The sequence below is a fragment of the Narcine bancroftii genome, chromosome 3 (assembly GCF_036971445.1).
Source record: "Narcine bancroftii isolate sNarBan1 chromosome 3, sNarBan1.hap1, whole genome shotgun sequence".
In the NCBI taxonomy this organism is placed as follows: domain Eukaryota; kingdom Metazoa; phylum Chordata; class Chondrichthyes; order Torpediniformes; family Narcinidae; genus Narcine; species Narcine bancroftii.
In genome coordinates this window covers 273418280-273431095 of record NC_091471.1, presented here as the reverse complement: position 1 = coordinate 273431095, position 12816 = coordinate 273418280, and the positions used below count along the sequence as shown (strand labels likewise).

General features: G+C 39.5%; 1 long non-coding RNA gene across 5 annotated transcripts in view; it reads left to right on the top strand.

Moving 5' to 3' along the window:
* Nucleotides 1-12816, top strand: part of LOC138758781 (uncharacterized) — a 52690-nt gene that overhangs the window by 5663 nt on the left and 34211 nt on the right. For all 5 annotated transcript variants that reach the window (XR_011354435.1, XR_011354436.1, XR_011354432.1 and 2 more), the window contains 2 exons: nt 3610-3747; nt 4977-5151. This is a non-coding gene — a long non-coding RNA (uncharacterized lncRNA). The remainder of the gene's footprint in view (nt 1-3609; nt 3748-4976; nt 5152-12816) is intronic.

The window sequence follows — 12816 nt, the reverse complement described above, 5'->3', positions numbered from 1 at the left end:
AGGTGTGCATCTTTCCAACACCTTACAGTTTTCAGTCATCCAATATTGCTGTACAGTCAATCTTTCCTGAAGTACAGTTACCTTGTAATACTGGAGTCAATTTACATACAACAAATTTTTATTTCTGGCTTGAATATTGAACAGAAACTGAAGAGAATTCTCTGCTATTTCTCAAAATTTTGAATAGTAATGATAAAATTAGAAATATGGCCAGCTGACAGCCTGGTGTTTTTAATTGCTTCAGTTTAGGACTAGGATCAAATAGAGTAATGCACTGTAGCAGTGAATTTTTTTAGTGAGACATAAAATTCATGATACATAATACTTATTCTTAATTCTTTTAAATTCAGGAGTTCAAAGTATATACATGCCATCACATACAATCCTGAAATTCTTTATCCTGCCAGCTAGGCAGAATTTCTAATTACTGTTAACTGTCAACTGTACCCAAGAAGAAAGAAATGTGCACAAAATAAAGATATGTTAAACAAATAAAGAAAAATATACAAACGGACTGTGCAATTGCAGAATTATGTAATAAATGAGCAAAGTAAGAACCCTTAAATGAGTCTCTGAGTGAGTTTGTTGTTCACCCCTAATAATTTTAAATAGCTATATCAAATCTCCCCTTATTCTTCTACATTCCAGTGAATAGAGTCCTAATCTGTTTATCCTTTCCCTGTTACTCAGTTCCTGAAGTCCAGGCAACATCCTAGTAAATCTTCTCTGCACTTTGTATTTCATTATGCATAAACACACAAATGAATCATGAGATATTTTATTATTTTTTTTTACCCAAAAAAAAGTTTTTTTTGACAATGGTTGAAACTTTGCACACCTGTCTTATCAGTTGACAAAACATATTTCTACCTTAATCAACAACGTGTATCATGTCCTTGGTATCAATCAAGTGTTTTCTTAACGAGTTTTACTCCTTCTTTGAAAAAAAAAACTTGGCAATGTTGAGAATTGCGGTTCACCTCTATGAACTTGTAATTCACCTAGTTTTCTCCAAATGAAAATAAAATAAATGCCAACGCTGGAAATCTGTAATAAAATGGGAAATGCTGGAAAGATTCAGCTGATCAAACAGCATTAGTGGAAAAAGAGATTAAGTCAATTATGCTTTTAACACAGCCACTTCATTCCAAGATATTTGCGGCTTTTTTACGCTATGCCTGCTGTGTAAAAAGCACCGACACAGAATGGGGGGATCATTCCAGTCCCGGCTTTTTTTCCAGCAGCAGAGGTAGTAACAGTACCAGAATGCTATCTGTGTAAAAGAGGTGATCTGACATTCTGGCACCATGATGGGAAGGATGTGTTTGTGTACCATTTTTTTTAGTGTATTTACTGGTAAGCATTTAAAACTTAGACAAAACATGGAAGTAGGACAACAGGAAAATTCTTTTTAATAATACCTTGCTCTCTCCCGATGGCTCACTACCTGCTCTCTGTTGCAGTGGGTCGCTCATGGAGAGGGATGAGGGCAATCACAAAGTATAGCTAGGTCCAGCACTAACCCGACAAGGAATCATTCCCAGTACATCACTGATTTGACACTAGGTCTGCCAGATTGAGCTGCAATTTATGCAGTAAAGGTAAAGGGCAGATTTGATCTGGCTAATAGCGCATAGTTCACTAGGCAATACCTAACCAGCAGTCCCTGGAGTTTAGCCCATCTTGGATGTTTATGCATACTCCCATAAATGCAGAAGTATGAAATGAGCTGTAGGTGAAATGATTGGAGCTGGAAATGAAATGAGCTGGTGGTGAAATCAAAATGCATCTTCCACTAGACTCATAGTTTCGTTAGGTGGATGAAACGCTGATGTGTTGCTGGAAGGACAATGAGAGATGATTTAATTCACAAGTACATAATTCATGGTTTTGACAGGACAGATGTGGGGTGGCTGTTGGTCTTTCAAAAATAGGGCTTGATCATTCATGAATAAGATTAAAAGTATATATCAAAGGGTAATCTACAGAAGGAGGGTGTGAATGCTCAGTTACTGACAGTCACTGACAGATCTTCAGATATTAAGGAAGAAGAAATTGGTGGGATTGTGATAAAAGACCCCACATTGATCCCCCCCACCCTGCTCTCAGCTGTCCACAGGTGTCTCTAGTCACCTTGTGCTGTGAGCAAACTGGTCTGTGCGTAGATCCTCAGTTTGAACAGTCTGAAGCCCATCACTCCACTCCACCTCGACAGCCCGCCAGCAGCCCCCAACGATAGATAGCAGAGATTAGTAAGGGATTACTTAAGATGGTATATGAGTGCAAAAGAAAAGTTTGAAATATGCAGCTATAGAACAATACTTGCAGGAGATTTTCCCATGCTCTTTTATAAATTGTGTACATATGTTTTATTAAATTGTGCGTGTTTTTCCATGTTCTTTTATAAATTGTGCACTTGTGTGTTTTATTTGCACTATGATTTTCCCAAGCTCTTTTATTAATTGTTGTGTGTTAATAAACGTAATGTTTGACTGCAAACCTTTGTGTCCCGACTTGTCTCCCTTGAACCTGACACTTTCTCAACACCACAATGACCAGTGTGGGGACTGACAGCAAGCTGCCAGGAGAGTCTCTCGACAACCCACACTAGCCCCCACACTGATCCCATCCCGACATTCCTAATTTCAACTTCATATATAAGACCAGGGGAATATTTTTGAGCCATTTTTGGGAAAAAAAGGCAGGTCTAACATGCCAGCAAATATGGTATGTTATACGTGATACTAGATGCCAATGCTGTGGTGTAATACGTCCCACCAATTTTGCTCCCAGAATGATGGCCTGCTGTGTAAAAAGACACCCCGATCTGGCATTATGCCGGCTTGTTTTCTGTGTAAAAAAAACAAATGTTTCAGGACAGGAGCCCTTCATCTGATTGTTTGCCAACAATCCCCTTGAAGGGTTATCTGACCTGAAATATTAGCTGTTTTGTTTTCTGCAAATGCTTCCTAATCTGATTGTTTCCAGCATTTTCTATTTTTACTTTAGTGTTCTATAACATTTTTGCTACTTTATTTTTCATCTAATCTTTTAATTGCCAATTGTGTACAATAGTATTTTCTTTATAATGAAGTACGTGTTTTTCTAGTTGTAAATTTCTTAACCATTCCAAAAGTACTCAGCAAGTCTGGCCACATCTGTAAAGAGAGAAGGGAATGAACATTCTGGGTCAAAGGCCTTTCATTAGAAGCTGTAATGTTTTGTTTTTATAAGATGGCTCTAATCTTTTCCATGACCTGCTGTATGCCTTGTGGTAATAATAAAAAAAAGGAAAATTACTATTCATGTGCTCTACATTATGCAATAATTTGCTCAGCCATATGAATTTGCGAAATCACTGCAGTAAAAACAGAAGGAAGACAATCTGTAAAAAAGGGCTTCATAACTGGCTAAGATGCCCACTTTCTGTGTCAGGAGCTTGTTGTGGACAAGCACTTGAATTCAAAGCTATTTGGTGTTAGATCTTATTAGCACAATCCTATTATGTAAACAAACGTCCATTTTACAGCATAAACTACATCTTTGTTGGAAAATGCCCATCAGAAAATTGCATGTGTATCCTCTCTATCAATTTTAGCTTTGCTTAAGTTGCAGGCAGTGTTCCACAAATTCAGCAAAAGGCTTCTGGTTTGCCAAGGCAGTGATCCTTCACAGTGGGTGCTCTTCTGGGATGTGGACTATCTGCACCTTCGAACACTGGAGAATGATATTCTGCATTCATAGGAGGTAAAGATATATTACCGATGTTTTGGGTCTGAACCTTCTACAAGGTAGAAGCAAAAATCAGAAAGGCATTACAATAAAGACTTAAGACTGGGAGAGGGAGGAGTGTCTAGATGAACAAAAGGTGCTGATTGGATATGATAAGAGGAGAGGTGAAAATTGATTTTGGCTCTGTGAAAGGAGATAAGAGGGAAAAGGGAAGAGATAGAGTGAGAGACAACTGGGGGAAAGCCAACAGCTGAATCAGATGGTGCAAGTTTTCAAAATAGTGCATCATCTGTCTCATTGGCAGGCAGGGGGAGAAGAGAATTTAATAAGGTGAGGTGGGTCCTTTATTATGTTAGCTGCTTTCTCGAGGCAATGGGAAATGTAGGCAGAGTGGATGGAGGGGAGGTTGGTTCACGTGATGGCCTGAGCTGGATTCACAACTCTGTCGTTGCTTGCGGACTTGGGAAGAGCTGTTCTTATACCAATTTGTGAGACTCTGGACAGAATACTTTCTGTGGTGTATCTATAAACATTTGAAGAAATATTTGGGACATTTCATTGTTCTCTCAAAACTCAATATACTATATATATTCTGCTCTTGTAAGAATTATAATCCCTAAACAAACTTGAATATCAGGCTCATAAATCTGCTGCAGCAAAAACATAATATTGACAAGTAACCATCGAAGACTTTGTCTTCACAAGGACTGTTTTCACCCTGAAGATCCTCGTGACATGTTTAATGGGATGACCTTCATGCTAAGTGAGAAAGATTCTGGAGAGCAAAAACAGCTGAAAACTGAAGTACTTTTTGAGAACTGGAGCAGTAGAATTAGTCAAGTCAAGTTTATTATTATCTGATTGCATAAGTTCAACCAAAACACGCAGACACACAACCAGACATACAATACATAAGCAGGACAAGTATTCCTATATAAAAATAAATAAATATTGTTTTGTGAATATGAGAGTCTCAGATGGTTAGTGTTAGCAGTTTCTTTGGTTGTTGAGCATTCTCACTGCCCATGGCAAGAATCTGTTTCTCAGCTAAGTGATGCTGGTTCTGATACTCCGATATCTCTTTCCTGATGGAAGCAGCTGAAAGAAGCTGTGTGCGGGGTGGAAAAGGTCCTCAATATTTTTGCATCCCCTCTGCAGACAGTGATGGGAGAAGGGAATCTCCAGTGACCCTCTCTTCCACTCTTAGTGTTCTGTGGATTGACTTCTGATTTATTTCTCTGCAGCACCCATACCACACTGTGATGCAGCCGGCCAGGATGCTTTCGATAGAGCTCCTGTAGAAGGTTGATATAGTAGTGGCCGGTAGCCTTGCCCACTTCAGTCTTCTCAGGAAGTGCAGTCGCTGTTATACCTTCCTGACAAGTGAGGTGTTGTGTCCACGACAGATCACTAGTTACGGTAAGTGAACTACAAGTGTAATGGATTTGTGTTAATATTAATCTTTAAAGTTAAAATCTTTAGTTATAAAATATACATTTCTTAATAAAGTTAGTTTTGGGTAGATTCAGGGTCACAGAGATGCCACAGACCTTTACACACAGAAACCATTTTGAGTGTCGACGCATCTGGAAAAACCAGAGCCATAAAACTCAAGTACAAGGGGGTTGCTTGAGGAGGATATCTAATTAAACAAAAGGCTCTTTGCTTGTTGACATATTGTTAGAATGGAGACTCAGATGGCATCTGTTTAAACAAAAACAGGTTTTTGCTTGTGGTCAGAAGAATTATCAGAGAATCATATACTTTAGAAGTGACTTTAAGTGGCGGGAGACGCTTTTAGCATGTACATGTGAATTAACTTTGGAAGTAATGTCAAATAGGCCATTTGCCCTAATTCATGCTTTTGGAGAAATGATGATGTCATGTGTCATGTGATGAGACATTTCAGAGAGAAACATATTGCTGGAATAAGAGACATTTGACCACAAGGAAGTTGACAAGATTTAAAAACAGTAGCCTTGAGAGATAGAGAGAGAGAGAGAGAGAGGTGCTGTTCTGTATTGTATAGGAGATACACAAAAATCAGTGGCAATAAAGAAGAGCCACTTCCCTGTCTCTTTGAATAAAGAAGACAGTTTCGGGATTGAAGATACAGTAACCAGAAAGGATACTGTTGTGTGTTACTTCTGGAAAAAAAAGGGAACACAGAATAAGTGGCTTTTGAAGGAGGAAAACCACTTCTGACTCTCTCTTTAAAAAAAGAGGGCAATTCAACCATGACCTTTCCAATTTGGGCACTTTATTTAGCCCTCGTCTGGGGTTGTGAAATCATCACGGAAGAAAATAGCCACTTCACTATCTCTTTAGAAAAGAGGATAGATTTATCGTGTGAAACACAGATTCCAAAATCTCCATGCAAGAGAGAGAAACATCATTCGTATGAAGAAACATTGCTCTGAAAGCAGCTCTACAAAAGAAAAAAGTTGTCAGTTTTAAAGAGGTCTGATGACTTGATGTTTCAACATCCTTCATTATTGCTTTGGAGTAACCACTTAAAGAAACTTGATGCTTCACATTTAGTTAATAATTGTTTTTGAACAGCATTAAAGACTGAGTTTCAACACAAAGGGTTTCTGAGATTGAAACTTTAAAATCATCTGTTCAGAGTTATATTTAAAATGTAATGCTTTGAGTTTTCACACACATATATACATTGGTGCACTGTGGGGTTTAAGATAGAGTTAAGTTTAGAGTTTTATTAATCATTAAAAAATTATTAATTTTGAAAATACCATCATCTGTGGTGCATTCCCGCTGCTGCAGATTTAGTTCGTAATACAAGAAAATTGGAACTTTCCACTCTCTCTACTACAGCATTGTTGATGTGTAGTGGAGGGTGGTCATTCATCACCACCACCCACCCCCCACTTCTAATAAGTTACTTACCTCATTCAAAATAGATCTAGAAGAAATCTAGGGTCAATAGAGACTGTAAAAAGCATCCAAGGATAACAACAAACACATATAAATGAACTGTTCTTGAGAACAAGCTGGAAACAACATAAACTGAGATAAGTAATATTACAGATGGTTGGTCAATCATCTTCTCATTTCATCCATCCTTCCACTTCACACCCTTTAAAATACCATCATTTCATTATCACCCACTTCTCAATGTTCTTCTTTACACTTTCCTACCCAGCATGTTCCCTCCAGATCTTCTTAACTCACCTCCTTCCCCACTTCCCAATTATCACATCTTCCTCCTATCATACCCTGGCTTGGTCTCAATTGACTTGTCTTGATCTGATATTGTCTTTGGCCTATCAATGTTAGCAACACCATGGAAGATTAACTAGTCCCTAATGCCTGTCCCTATTATACATTTATATTATTTTAAATTAAAATTAGGTTGAGCACAGGAATAGAGTAATCTCAGGTGATAATTATCCCCTACTGACTGAAAGCCCTGGTATTGAGAGTCTTTTTATATATATGTACTGTGCTTCCAGCTGAACTGTGGGGAAGTACAGGGGATTAATGCAGCATTTTCTACTCAATAACATAGTAGAATTCTACCAAAAATCTTTTCCAAATTTAAAAATAACAACCTGCTCTCAAGGAGCCTCAAACCTCAACATCCACCTTCATTGTAATGCATTGTATTCATCTTCAACTATAAACTTGTTCAAATTATTTTTAGAATTGTTGAAGGCACTAAATACAAAATCTTTGAGAAAGCTATTTTTAAAAAAAGTGTAAATACAATCTTGTTGATGTTGGTGTTGTTTCAAAAAAGAAACTCTGAGCTTGTATACTAAAGAATACCATAGAATAGGTGGGTAATCAGCCTAGGCTTAAGTGAGAGTCTGTCAGGGTATTTAGAGCTCCAGTCAATGGGTGGCCTAGCAAGAGTCCCCGATTGGGGTGTCAGGAGCTCCGGTGGGCAGGTGACTGGAACCTGGGTGAGAGTTCATGGTCAAGGCATCAGTAGGACTGATGGGCGGGCGGCTGGGGCCAAAAATGGTGGAGGGTGTGGTGGTTGACTATTAGATGCAATATATGAAACTAGATTCTTGAGCCAAAAATAAGGAGTCAACTTTTACATGGTATTGATTATTATATATGTATATACAATACATTATTGTTATATTAATTTCTTTGTAGTTTATCTTGTGGGTCTCCTGCACACTTACAGGTCAATGCTGCTTCTGGTCTAGATCTAGTTGTTCTGTTCCTCCTCTATCCTTGAATTAAGGAGAAGTGATTAATATGTATGAAGCTTCAGGACAGCATGGTGCCAATGTTAGTAGAGTTGCTACCTCACAACTAGAGCAAATCAGATTTAGACTTGTCCTACAATGCTCTTAGAGTTAAGTTTGCACTCTCTCTATGGCTGTAGATTTCCTTCCATGTGTTGTGTTCAAGGCTAGACATGTGTTATGAACAAACAGTGATATTTATTTAAACACAAGGGAATTCACAAAAAGGCCACACACTGACAGACTAATGTACGCAGCACACAGGCACAGTTTACCAAGAAACAAGGGTTTAATTTCTTCAGCACCCACCACCCACAGGCATGATATACCATGAAACTAAATCACATCACAGACAAAACCCTCCCCACTATCAAGAACATCTATAAGAAACTCTGCCATCAAAGAGCAATAACAATTGTCAAGGAGTCACACCACCCAGTACACGCTCTGTTCTCACTGCTGCCATAAGGAAAGAGGTATAGGTGCCACAAGATTCACACCACCAGGTTCAGGAACAGCTGATTCCCCTCCACCATCAGACTCGTCAACAATAAACTCAATCCAGGACTCATTTAAGGACTCTTACTTGTGCACTTTATTGATTTTTTGTTCTCTCTGTATTGCATAGTCAATTTGTTTGCATTTGTTGTTTGTTTTCATGTATATGCTGTGTATCAACTCAATAAGTGGTAATCCTGCCTCGCCTGCAGAGAAAAGAATCTCAGGGTTGTATGTGATGTCATGTATGTACTCTGACAATCTGATATCTAAATCTAAATGAGTACATGCACATGAACCTGATCTACAGTGTCATCGCTGCTTGGGATCCGGCATGGACCGATTATAGTCAGCCCTCTGGAACTGCCCATGACTTGCAGCCTGGAATTCAGCAATGGTCACAACTAACGAGCACATACACAGCAATAATACACAAATCACAATGGGTGTGAAAAAAATCACTACTAAATATTCTCAACTCCAACTGGAAACACAAGGGTCAAGCAGACAATGCCCACACATGCATAGGCATGGCACACTAATGAACAGTCAATTCTCTTCTCTTTGGCTTGGCTTCGCGGATGAAGATTTATGGATGGGTAATGTCTACGTCAGCTGCAGGCTCGTTTGTAGCTGACAAGTCCGATGAGGGACAGGCAGACACGGTTGCAAGGGAAAATTGGTTGGTTGGGGTTGGGTGTTGGGTTTTTCCTCCTTTGTATTTTGACAGTGAGGTGGGCTCTGCGGTCAAGTCTATCAAATGAACTTGGCCTCCAGCATGGTCCACGGCTCAGGATCCGGGTGGCCCCATTGCATTTGGCCCTCCAGAACTGCCTGTGATGGTTTCCATGCAGCAGCAAGGAAAGGGGGGAAGAGAGAGAGAGAGAGAGAGAGAGCACATGCTTGACTTTTTCATTGCAAGACCTGTCCACGTGGCCTGCAGGTGCATTACTCTCACCTGTGGACAAATGTAACCATTTTGATTGTCGCCTGAAGGGCCAATCACGTATCAGCTGCACAATAGGCAGATCTAACCCTTGATTGGCAGGTGAGGTGACTTCTGACTAAGCTCCAGCTAGAGAGGTCACTCTGCAATCCACATTCCCATTTCAATCCAGACAGTGGCCACATTAGCTAGGGCAGCATAGGTAGTGTAGCAGTTAGCACAATACTGATATAGCACCAATGATCGAGACCAGGATTTGAATCCAGCGCTATCTGTAAGGAGTTTGTACATTATCCCCATGTCTGCATGGGTTTACCCCAGGGGCTCTGATTTCTTCCCACCATTCAGGAGGTAGTAGGTCAATTGGTGGTACAAGCTCATGGGCCGAAAGGGCCTGATACCATGATGTATGCCTAAAATTAATTAATTAAATGTGGATGGATAGATTTAATTAAAATCTAATTAAAAATTATAAATAAATAAATACATACATATACACCAGTAGATTGTCAAGAGAAATTATTGCAAACCAAAAACCCGCTCAACATTCACTTCTTTGTCTGTTAGGCAGACACTATGCCGTTATTTGTGACCCTTCCCTCCTTCCCTCCTTCCCTGATCCAGCTTTCTGGATCCCAGTAATACCTCAAGATTCGCTGTTCCCTACCTCCAGCCTCATCTTTCTCATAGACTGCAAGTCACTTTTGAAAGGTTCAGCCTTGTATCTCTGAAAAATAGAAACCCATGTCACAGTAAAAGGCAGAGCAGAAAATAGAATTTTAAGTTTTAGGAAAAAATGGCTGACTGGGGAAATTTACCAGTCTTGTACTTATGATGGTATAAATATATTGAGATGGATCTTGCTGGCTATGGCCAAAAGTTCTCTCATGAGTTGCTATAATTTATTATTTACAATAGAAAGAGAACAAAATAAAATCAAGTAAACATGTTTTCAGAAAGCAGGACTTTGACAGTTGAAGGATATGTTAATTATGCTGGAATGGAGAAATGATGTACCCATAGTATCCCAGATCTGAGATAGATGAGGGATTAAAAATGGAAGCAGACATAAAATTAAGGAATTTGGAGACATGAAATGGGGGGTGCGGGGTGGGGAGGAGGGAGGGGAAGAGAAATCCTTAGCCTGAAATACTGAAAGACTTGCTCACGCTCTTGAGTTAATTATGCTCTGTACAATTCTAAATCTGATCAATTAGTCTTCATTTACTGCTTGTGTGATCATCTCCATTCCTCATATTTCAGTTGACAGTTGTGGTTAGAACTTTGCCAATAGTTGACCTAATTTCTCCAATTTGGACCCAAGCATTGTGTCCTGTATGTTGATGCTGAAGCAAAGGATTTTGATGTTTTAAGCTCCACTGAGACATTTTTGCCACAAGATTGATTTCAGGATATGAAATAAAGTATTTTGGTTTCATACAGCTTTGAAAAAATGCAAGTACTTTTTGTGTGGTAGCAACATCAGTCTGGGTCATGAGAAATAAACCAATACAGAAATACCACGGTGAATTGAAGAGTGCTACAATGCATGTAAAAATGGATTAATGCTTCACCATTGTAAGCTTCATTAAATCCACTTCATGTAAGTTCCTGGATCTAGAATGTAATAGAAAACTATAAATATAACATTGTATAATTTAAATGCAAAGATAGTCAAGGTTTTATAATTTAGTCAGATAGTAAGATAGAGTAACAGGTTAGAACTCAGAAATCAAAATTCAATCCTTGATTTCTTTGATAAAATACAGAAGGCATTTTGCATCCATGATGAATGAGAAAACCTCTTAACGTCACTATAGTAACTGGAGATGATTTGAGGAACACCAGAGAGCAATAATGAGAGAATGAATGGGACACAATTTGGCAAAGGGCAGATGAGGTATCTATTTTGCACTTGTAAGTTAAGTCATATAACATAATCCCTTCAATGAAATTCCTGGAATGTTTCATAAAAACAAAGAAGGCCACTCCGTCTTTCAAGTCAATGCTAACTTGAAGAATTTTTGACAGTCCCATTCCCCATTGATTTCCTTGTAACTCATTCTCTTTTACATACCATTGAGCCACCCTGGTTCGCCTACAATGCACATAGAGTAAGGGAATTAACAGTTGTCAATTAATCTACCAACCAGCATCTCTTTGGGATCTGAGAGAAATCAGAGCACCCTTAGGAAATTCACATGGCCGCACGAAGAATGTGCAAATTCAACATAGCCAGGTTAGGAGATTAACAATGCCCCTGAGTTGGCAGAGCTGGGAGACAGCAGTGCTAACCAATGTATTTCTGTAGCACCTTACTACAGAAAAACCCCCGTTATCCAGAATTCAAGCAACAAACAGAGTCAAGCAACTGGCAAAAGAGGCGTAAAATAAATAGGTAAAAAATATGGAAGTTTAGAATTGGTGCACTTTGCTGTTAGTTCACCAATCACGCAACAAGCAATCTTATGCAAATGGAAAATACACTTATTTGGCATCTACCAATCCCCATAGGTGTCAGATACTAAGGATTTTACTGTAATCAACATTTTGGATAAAAGGGAAACCTGCGGGAAACAGCAATGATGTTGCTTGCATCTTCTGCCTTGGAATTTGGCCATATGAAAATTGAAGTTTAAACAGGAAAGCAGCAGGACAAGTGGATTTAAAAGCAAAAAAAGTCTGCAATTTTTTTGCGAATAGACAGAATTCCGAGGAAAGACTAGAGGAATCTATGTTGAAAAGCCTGCAAACCACAGACAATGGAAGAAGATGCCATATTAAACATCGTATTAACTTGCTGGTTTGAATTTTTTTAATTGATGGAGTTCTTTTATCAACTATTTTCATCATTTATAAGATTATTCAGATATTGTTTGTGATTTTAGTCCTCTCCACCTACGGCTCCTAGAACGCTTCCACCAGCGTTCTCTCCGCTCCATCCTCAACATCCATTGGAGCGCTTTCATCCCTAATGTCGAAGTACTCGAGATGGCAGAGGTCGACAGCATCGAGTCCACGCTGCTGAAGATCCAGCTGCGCTGGATGGGTCACGTCTCCAGAATGGAGGACCATCGCCTTCCCAAGATCGTGTTATATGGCGAGCTCTCCACTGGCCACCGTGACAGAGGTGCACCAAAGAAAAGGTACAAGGACTGCCTAAAGAAATCTCTTGGTGCCTGCCACATTGACCACCGCCAGTGGGCTGATATCGCCTCACACTGTGCATCTTGGCACCTCACAGTTTGGCGGGCAGCAACCTCCTTTGAAGAAGACCGCAGAGCCCACCTCACTGACAAAAGGCAATGGAGGAAAAACCCAACACCCAACCCCAACCAACCAATTTTCCCCTGCAACCGCTGCAACCGTGTCTGCCTGTCCCGCATCGGACTTGTCAGCCACAAACGAGCCTGCAGC